We start from the raw sequence: 10,837 nt of genomic DNA on the forward strand, positions 1-10,837 counted from the left end.
TTACAACCACCACCACTATTACAACCACCACCACTATTACCACCACCACTATTACCACCACCACTATTACCACCACCACCACTATTACCACCACCATTACCACCACCACCACCACCACCACTATTACCACCACCACTACTATTACCGCCACCACTATTACCAGCACCACAATTACCACCACCACTATTACCACCACTATAACCACCACCACCACCACTATTACCACAACCACTATTACTACCACCACCACTATTACCACCACCACTATTGCCACCACCACTATTACCACCACCACTATTACCACCACTATAACCACCACCACCACTATTACCACCACCACTATTACCACCACCACTATAACCACCACCACCACCACTATTACCACCACCACCACTATTACCACCACCACTATTACCACCACCACCACTATTACCGCCACCACCACCACTATTACCACCACCACCACCATTACCACCACCACCACCATTACCACCACCATTACCACCACCACTATAACCACCACCACCACTATAACCACCACCACCACCACTGTTACCACCACCACCATTACTACTACCACCACCACCACCACTATTACCACCACCCACCACCACTATTACCACCACCACCACCACTATTACCACCACCCACCACCACTATTACCACCACCACTATTACCACCACCACTATTACCACCACCAGCACTATTTCCACCACCACTATTACCACCACCACCACTATTACCACCACCACCATTACCACCACCACCACTACTACCACCACCACTATTACCACCACCACTATTACCACCACCACTATTACCATTACCACCACCACCACTATTACCACCACCACTATTACCACCACCACCATTACCACCACCACTATTACCACAAACACTATTACCCCCAACACTACTACCACCACCACTATTAACACCACCACTATTAACACCACCACTATTACCACCACCACTATTAACACCACCACTATTACCACCACCACCACCACCACCACCATTACCACCACCACCACCACCACTATTACCACCACCCACCACCACTATTACCACCACCACTATTACCACCACCACTATTACCACCACCACTATTACCACCACCACCATTACCACCACCACCACTACCACCACCACCATTACCACCACCATTACCACCACCACTATTACCACCACCACCACTATTACCACCACCACCATTACCACCACCACCACTATTACTACCACCACTATTACCACCACCACCACTATTACCACCACCACTATTGCCACCACCACCACTATTACCACCACTACTGTTACCACCACCACTATTACCACCACCACCACTATTACCACCACCACTATTACAACCACCACCACTGTTACCACCACCACTATTACCACCACCACCACTATTACCACCACCACCACTATTACCACCACCACCACTACCACCACCACCACTACCACCACCACCACTATTACCACCACCACCACCACTATTACCAACACCACTATTACCACCACCACCACCATTACCACCACCACCACTATTACTAACACCACCACCACCACCATTACCACCACCACCACTATTACCACCACCACTATTACCACCACCACCACTATTACCACCACCACCACCACCACTATTACCACCACCACTATTACCATCACCACCACCACTATTACCACCACCACCACCACCACCACCACTATTACCACCACCATTACCACCACCACCACCACCACTATTACCACCACCACCACCACTATTACCACCACCACCACCACTATTACCACCACCACCACTATTACCACCACCACTATTACCACCACCACTATTACCACCACTATTACCATCACCACCACCACTATTACCACCACCACCACCACCACTATTACCACCACTATTACCACCACCACCACCACTATTACCACCTCCACCACCACCACTATTACCACCACCACCACCACCACTATTACCACCACCACTATTTCCACCACCACCACTATTACCACCACCACTATTACCACCACCACCATTACCACCACCACCACTATTACCACCACCACCATTACCACCACCACTATTACCACCACCACCACCACTATTACCACCACCACCACCACTATTACCACCACCACCACCACTATTACCACCACCACCACTATTACCACCACCACCACTATTACCACCACCACCACTATTACCACCACCACCACTATTACCACCACCACCACTATTACCACCACCACCACTATTACCACCACCACCACCACTATTACCACCACCACCACCACCACTATTACCACCACCACCACCACTATTACCACCACCACTATTACCACCACCACTATTACCACCACCACTACCACCACCACCACTATTACCACCACCACCACTATTACCACCACCACCACCACCACCACCACCACTATTACCACCACCACCACCACCACCACTATTACCACCACCACCACTATTACCACCACCACCACTATTACCACCACCACCACCACCACTATTACCACCACCACCACTATTACCACCACCACCACCACCACCACTATTACCACCACCACCACCACCACTATTACCACCACCACCAGAGATGGAGACAGCTGGTGAAGTCTCTCTCTTTGAATTGTAAAGTTCATTAATTACTCAATGGTTTTCCACCACGTGGAGTGTGTTTCCTTCCTTGTCCCCTCACCACCCATCCTTGTCCCCTCACCACCCATCCTTGCCCCCTCACCACCCATCCTTGTCCCCTCACCACCCATCCTTGTCCCCTCACCACCCATCCTTGTCCCCTCACCACCCATCCTTGCCCCCTCACCACCCATCCTTGTCCCCTCACCACCCATCCTTGTCCCCTCACCACCCATCCTTGTCCCCTCACCACCCATCCTTGTCCCCTCACCACCCATCCTTGTCCCCTCACCCCCCATCCTTGTCCCCTCACCACCCATCCTTGTCCCCTCACCACCCATCCTTGTCCCCTCACCACCCATCCTTGTCCCCTCACCACCCATCCTTGCCCCCTCACCACCCATCCTTGTCCCCTCACCACCCAACCTTGCCCCCTCACCACCCATCCTTGCCCCCTCACCACCCATCCTTGTCCCCTCACCACCCATCCTTGTCCCCTCACCACCCATCCTTGTCCCCTCACCACCCATCCTTGCCCCCTCACCACCCATCCTTGTCCCCTCACCACCCATCCTTGTCCCCTCACCACCCATCCTTGCCCCCTCACCACCCATCCTTGTCCCCTCACCACCCATCCTTGTCCCCTCACCACCCATCCTTGTCCCCTCACCACCCATCCTTGTCCCCTCACCACCCATCCTTGCCCCCTCACCACCCATCCTTGCCCCCTCACCACCCATCCTTGTCCCCTCACCACCCATCCTTGTCCCCTCACCACCCATCCTTGTCCCCTCACCACCCATCCTTGCCCCCTCACCACCCATCCTTGTCCCCTCACCACCCATCCTTGTCCCCTCACCACCCATCCTTGCCCCCTCACCACCCATCCTTGTCCCCTCACCACCCATCCTTGTCCCCTCACCACCCATCCTTGTCCCCTCACCACCCATCCTTGTCCCCTCACCACCCATCCTTGTCCCCTCACCACCCATCCTTGTCCCCTCACCACCCATCCTTGTCCCCTCACCACCCATCCTTGTCCCCTCACCACCCATCCTTGTCCCCTCACCACCCATCCTTGTCCCCTCACCACCCATCCTTGTCCCCTCACCACCCATCCTTGTCCCCTCACCACCCATCCTTGTCCCCTCACCACCCATCCTTGTTCCCTCACCACCCATCCTTGTCCCCTCACCACCCATCCTTGTTCCCTCACCACCCATCCTTGTCCCCTCACCACCCATCCTTGTCCCCTCACCACCCATCCTTGTCCCCTCACCACCCATCCTTGTCCCCTCACCACCCATCCTTGTCCCCTCACCACCCATCCTTGTCCCCTCACCACCCATCCTTGTCCCCTCACCACCCATCCTTGTCCCCTCACCACCCATCCTTGCCCCCTCACCACCCATCCTTGCCCCCTCACCACCCATCCTTGTCCCCTCACCACCCATCCTTGTCCCCTCACCACCCATCCTTGCCCCCTCACCACCCATCCTTGTTCCCTCACCACCCATCCTTGTTCCCTCACCACCCATCCTTGTCCCCTCACCACCCATCCTTGTCCCCTCACCACCCATCCTTGGCCCCTCACCACCCATCCTTGTCCCCTCACCACCCATCCTTGTCCCCTCACCACCCATCCTTGTCCCCTCACCACCCATCCTTGTCCCCTCACCACCCATCCTTGTCCCCTCACCACCCATCCTTGTCCCCTCACCACCCATCCTTGCCCCCTCACCACCCAGCAGTAACAGCCTAGTTGATCAGGCCCTGATCCATCGGGAGGCCTGGTCGTGGACCGGGCCGCGGGGGCGTTGATCCCCGGAATAACCTCCAGGTAACCCATCCTTGTCCCCTCACCACCCATCCTTGTCCCCTCACCACCCATCCTTGTCCCCTCACCACCCATCCTTGCCCCCTCACAACCCATCCTTGTCCCCTCACCACCCATCCTTGTCCCCTCACCACCCATCCTTGTCCCCTCACCACCCATCCTTGTCCCCTCACCACCCATCCTTGTCCCCTCACCACCTATCCTTGTCCCCTCACCACCCATCCTTGCCCCCTCACCACCCATCCTTGCCCCCTCACCACCCATCCTTGCCCCCTCACCACCCATCCTTGCCCCCTCACCACCCATCCTTGCCCCCTCACCACCCATCCTTGCCCCCTCACCACCCATCCTTGCCCCCTCACCACCCATCCTTGTCCCCTCACCACCCATCCTTGTCCCCTCACCACCCATCCTTGTCCCCTCACCACCCCTCCTTGCCCCCTCACCACCCCGCCTTGCCCCCTCACCACCCATCCTTGCCCCCTCACCACCCATCCTTGCCCCCTCACCACCCATCCTTGTCCCCTCACCACCCATCCTTGTCCCCTCACCACCCATCCTTGACCCCTCACCACCCATCCTTGGCCCCTCACCACCCATCCTTGTCCCCTCACCTCCCATCCTTGCCCCCTCACCACCCATCCTTGTCCCCTCACCACCCATCCTTGTCCCCTCACCACCCATCCTTGGCCCCTCACCACCCATCCTTGTCCCCTCACCACCCATCCTTGTCCCCTCACCACCCATCCTTGTCCCCTCACCACCCATCCTTGCCCCCTCGCCCCCTCACCACCCATCCTTGTCCCCTCACCACCCATCCTTGTCCCCTCACCACCCATCCTTGCCCCCTCACCACCCATCCTTGTCCCCTCACCATCCATCCTCCATCCTTGTCCCCTCACCACCCATCCTTGCCCCCTCACCCCCATCCTTGCCCCCTCACCACCCATCCTTGTCCCCTCACCACCCATCCTTGTCCCCTCACCACCCATCCTTGCCCCCTCACCACCCATCCTTGCCCCCTCACCACCCATCCTTGTCCCCTCACCACCCATCCTTGCCCCCTCACCACCCATCCTTGCCCCCTCACCACCCATCCTTGACCCCTCACCACCCATCCTTGCCCCCTCACCACCCATCCTTGCCCCCTCACCACCCATCCTTGGCCCCTCACCCCCCCTCCTTGCCCCCTCACCACCCATCCTTGCCCCCTCACCACCCATCCTTGCCCCCTCACCACCCATCCTTGCCCCCTCACCACCCATCCTTGTCCCCTCACCACCCATCCTTGCCCCCTCACCACCCATCCTTGTCCCCTCACCACCCATCCTTGTCCCCTCACCACCCATCCTTGTCCCCTCACCACCCATCCTTGTCCCCTCACCACCCATCCTTGTCCCCTCACCACCCATCCTTGTCCCCTCACCACCCATCCTTGTCCCCTCACCACCCATCCTTGCCCCCTCACCACCCATCCTTGTCCCCTCACCACCCATCCTTGTCCCCTCACCACCCATCTTTGTCCTCTCACCACCCATCCTTGTCCCCTCACCACCCATCCTTGTCCCCTCACCACCCATCCTTGCCCCCTCACCACCCATTCTTGTCCCCTCACCACCCATCCTTGTCCCCTCACCACCCATCCTTGCCCCCTCACCACCCTTGTCCCCTCACCACCCAACCTTGCCCCCTCACCACCCATCCTTGTCCCTTCACCATCCATCCTCCATCCTTGTCCCCTCACCACCCATCCTTGCCCCCTCACCCGCATCCTTGCCCCCTCACCACCCATCCTTGTCCCCTCACCACCCATCCTTGTCCCCTCACCACCCATCCTTGCCCCCTCACCACCCATCCTTGTCCACTCACCACCCATCCTTGTCCACTCACCACCCATCCTTGTCCCCTCACCACCCATCCTTGCCCCCTCACCACCCATCCTTGTCCCCTCACCACCCATCCTTGTCCCCTCACCACCCATCCTTGCCCCCTCACCACCCATCCTTGTCCCCTCACCACCCATCCTTGTCCCCTCACCACCCAACCTTGTCCCCTCACCACCCATCCTTGCCCCCTCACCACCCATCCTTGTCCCCTCACCAACCATCCTTGTCCCCTCACCACCCATCCTTGCCCCCCTCACCACCCATCCTTGTCCCCTCACCACCCATCCTTGTCCCCTCACCACCCATCCTTGCCCCATCACCACCCATCCTTGTCCCCTCACCATCCATCCTCCTTGTCCCCTCACCACCCATTCTTGCCCCCTCACCCCCATCCTTGCCCCCTCACCACCCATCCTTGTCCCCTCACCACCCATCCTTGTCCCCTCACCATCCATCCTTGCCCCCTCACCACCCATCCTTGCCCCCTCACCACCCATCCTTGTCCATTCACCACCCATCCTTGTCCACTCACCACCCATCCTTGTCCCCTCACCACCCATCCTTGCCCCCTCACCACCCATCCTTGCCCCCTCACCACCCATCCTTGTCCCCTCACCACCCATCCTTGCCCCCTCACCACCCATCCTTGTCCCCTCACCACCCATCCTTGTCCCCTCACCGCCCATCCTTGTCCCCTCACCACCCATCCTTGTCCCCCTCACCACCCATCCTTGTCCCCTCACCACCCATCCTTGTCCCCTCACCACCCATCCTTGCCCCCTCACCACCCATCCTTGTCCCCTCATAACCCATCCTTGTCCCCTCACCACCCATCCTTGCCCCCTCACCACCCATCCTTGTCCCCTCACCACCCATCCTTGTCCCCTCACCACCCATCCTTGCCCCCTCACCACCCATCCTTGCCCCCTCACCACCCATCCTTGCCCCCTCACCACCCATCCTTGTCCCCTCACCACCCATCCTTGTCCCCTCACCACCCATCCTTGTCCCCTCACCACCCATCCTTGTCCCCACACCACCCATCCTTGTCCCCACACCACCCACCCTTGTCCCCTCACCACCCATCCTTGTCCCCTCACCACCCATCCTTGCCCCCTCACCACCCATCCTTGTCCCCTCACCACCCTTCCTTGCCCCCTCACCACCCATCCTTGCCCCCTCACCACCCATCCTTGCCCCCTCACCACCCATCCTTGCCCCCTCACCACCCATCCTTGCCCCCTCACCACCCATCCTTGCCCCCTCACCACCCATACTTGTCCCCACACCACCCTTGCCCCCTCACCACCTATCCTTGTCCCCTCACCACCCTTGCCCCCTCACCACCCATCCTTGTCCCCTCACCACCCATCCTTGTCCCCTCACCACCCATCCTTGTCCCCTCACCACCCATCCTTGTCCCCTCACCACCCATCCTTGTCCCCTCACCACCCATCCTTGTCCCCTCACCACCCATCCTTATCCCCTCACCACCCATCCTTGTCCCCTCACCACCCATCCTTGCCCCTTCACCACATATCCTTGCCCCCTCACCACCCATCCTTGCCCCCTCACCGCCCATCCTTGCCCCCTCACCACCCATCCTTGTCCCTTCACCACCCATCCTTGCCCCCTCACCACCCATCCTTGTCCCCTCACCACCCATCCTTGTCCCCTCATCACCCTCCCTTTCTTGTCCCCTCATCACCCTCCCTTTCGTGTCCCCTCATCACGCCTCCCTCCCATGTCCCCTCATCACCCCTCCCTCCCATATCCCCTCATCACCCTCCCTTTCTTGTCCCCTCATCACCCTCCCTTTCTTGTCCCCTCATCACCCCTCCCTCCCATGTCTCATCACCCCTCCCTCCCATATCCCCTCATCACCCTCTTTTTCTTGTCCCCTCATCACCCTCCCTTTCGTGTCCCCTCATCACCCCTCCCTCCCATATCCCCTTATCACCCTCCCTTTCTTGTCCCCTCATCACTCTCCCTTTCTTGTCCCCTCATCACCCTTCCTTGCTCCCTCATCACCCACCCTTGTCCCCTCATCACCCTCCCATGTCCCCTCATCACCCTCCCATGTCCCCTCATCACCCTCAGTCCCATGTCCCCTCATCACCCTCACTCCCATGTCCCCTCATCACCCTCATTCCCATGTCCCCTCATCACCCTCACTCCCATGTCCCCTCATCACCCTCCCTTCCTTGTCCCCCCTCATCACTCTCTTCCTTGCTCCCCTCATGACCCACCCTTGTCCCCTCATCACCCACCCTTGTCCCCTCATCACCCACCTTTGTCCCCTCATCACCCACCCTTGCCCCCTCATCACCCACCCTTGTCCTCTCATCACCCACCCTTGCCCCCTCATCACCCACCCTTGTCCCCTCATCACCCACCCTTGCCCCCTCATCACCCACCCTTGTCCCCTCATCACCCACCCTTGTCCCCTCATCACCCACCCTTGCCCCCTCATCACCCACCCTTGTCACCTTCATCACCCACCCTTGCCTCCTCATCACCCACCCTTGTCCCCTCATAACCCACCCTTGTCCCCTCATCACCCACCCTTGCCCCCGCATCACCCACCCTTGTCACCTTCATCACCCACCCTTGTCACCTTCATCACCCACCCTTGTCACCTTCATCACCCACCCTTGCCCCCGCATCACCCACCCTTGTCCCCTCATGACCCACCCTTGCCCCCTCATCACCCACCCTTGCCCCCTCATCACCCACCCTTGTCACCTTCATCACCCACCCTTGTCACCTTCTTCACCCACCCTTGTCGCCTTCATCACCCACCCTTGCCCCCTCATCACCCACCCTTGTCCCCGCATCACCCACCCTTGTCCCCTCATCACCCACCCTTGTCCCCTCATCACACACCCTTGCCCCCTCATCACCACCCTTGTCACCTTCATCACCCACCCTTGCCCCCTCATCACCCACTCTTGTCCCCTCATCACCAGTGTCCACAGCTACTCCATAGCTCTCCCTTCCTCCGACCTTCCCGATTAAGTTCATTTATCTAGGCTGCTCCTCGTCCCGCACGTTCAATATGGATGGGTGTCAAATTTGAATTGATTTTGTCCCGTCGCTTTTGTCGTGTATCCGTTGTTGTGCGTGTAGCTATGAGTGCGTTTTTGGCTGTGCGTGAGGCTGTCTGGCTGTGCATGTGTCCGTGGCTGTGCCAGTGTATGTGTGTGTGTGTGTGTGTGTGTGTGTGTGTGTGTGTGTGTGTGTGTGTGTGTGTGTGTGTGTGTGTGTGTGTGTGTGGCTATGCGTGTTTTTTGCTGTGCGTGGGGTTGTGCGTGTGTCTGTGGTTGTGCATGTGTCCGTGGTTTTCTCTCTATGACCAGGCTTTAACTCCCTTACAAACAAGGTTACGTGAAAAACAACCACTGTGGAAAAAAAATGTGAAATTTCAAGCACTGTCGTGATTTTTCACACCAAAACCTTGATAATGTGAGAAATGTCGAAAGTGCTTGGAATTTCACTATTTTTTTTTTACAGTGGTTGTTTTGTATATTGTGATATCTCCTGTTTACCGTGATCTTATTGCAACAAATAAGCTTACGTGTTAGGGAACAATGTCTCGGTCTAGGGAATCCTCTGCTGAATTTCTTTAAGGACGAGGATGATTATGGAAGATTTTTGAGTTGTGGTTTTGGTATGTTACTTCGTTTTCTGCGATGTTTTTGTGCACCGTGAATTAGATTCACTCGAGACAGTGGTAATCCCTCTCTTGAGTGCAACAACGAACGAACACACACACACACACACACACACACACACACACACACACACACACACACACACACACACACACACACACACACACACATATACACACACGAGCGCGCGCACGCACCCCTTTTCTCCCTTATTATTGTTAAAGTAAAGCCCTATTTCTCCCTTTAGAACCTATATATAACATCCCTTTTGCCTATCCTTAGGACTTAACCTTAATTATAACTTAAACCTCACCAACCACACGTTAGTAGGCTAAGCGAACCTCTGTACATCTTTTAGACTTTCTTGAACCCAGAACCAGATATCACCGTAAGTTTATTTAGCTACAGGTACACAAATACAGTTACACAGATTATTATTCACAGTAACATGGGTAAATTACCTAGGATAATCCAGAAAACTCAGTGACTTAATTATAATAATGATATTTGTTTCTCCAAGTACTTAATACAACTTACACAGAACATAGCTGACATCAGTGACATACTCTATAGAAAGTCCCTTGTTATGCACACCATTTTAGCCAATTTAGGTTAATTTTGTCCCCCAGGATGCGACCCACACCAATCGACTAACACCCAGGTATCTACTGACTGCTAGGTGAACAGGGACAGCAGGTGTCTTAAAGAAACGCACCCCAGTGTTTTAACCCGTACCAGGGATCGAACCCCGGATTCAGTGTGTGTGAGCTGAGTGCGCTACTAACT

This window comes from Cherax quadricarinatus, chromosome 1 (genome assembly GCF_038502225.1).
Source record: "Cherax quadricarinatus isolate ZL_2023a chromosome 1, ASM3850222v1, whole genome shotgun sequence".
NCBI classification, from domain to species: domain Eukaryota; kingdom Metazoa; phylum Arthropoda; class Malacostraca; order Decapoda; family Parastacidae; genus Cherax; species Cherax quadricarinatus.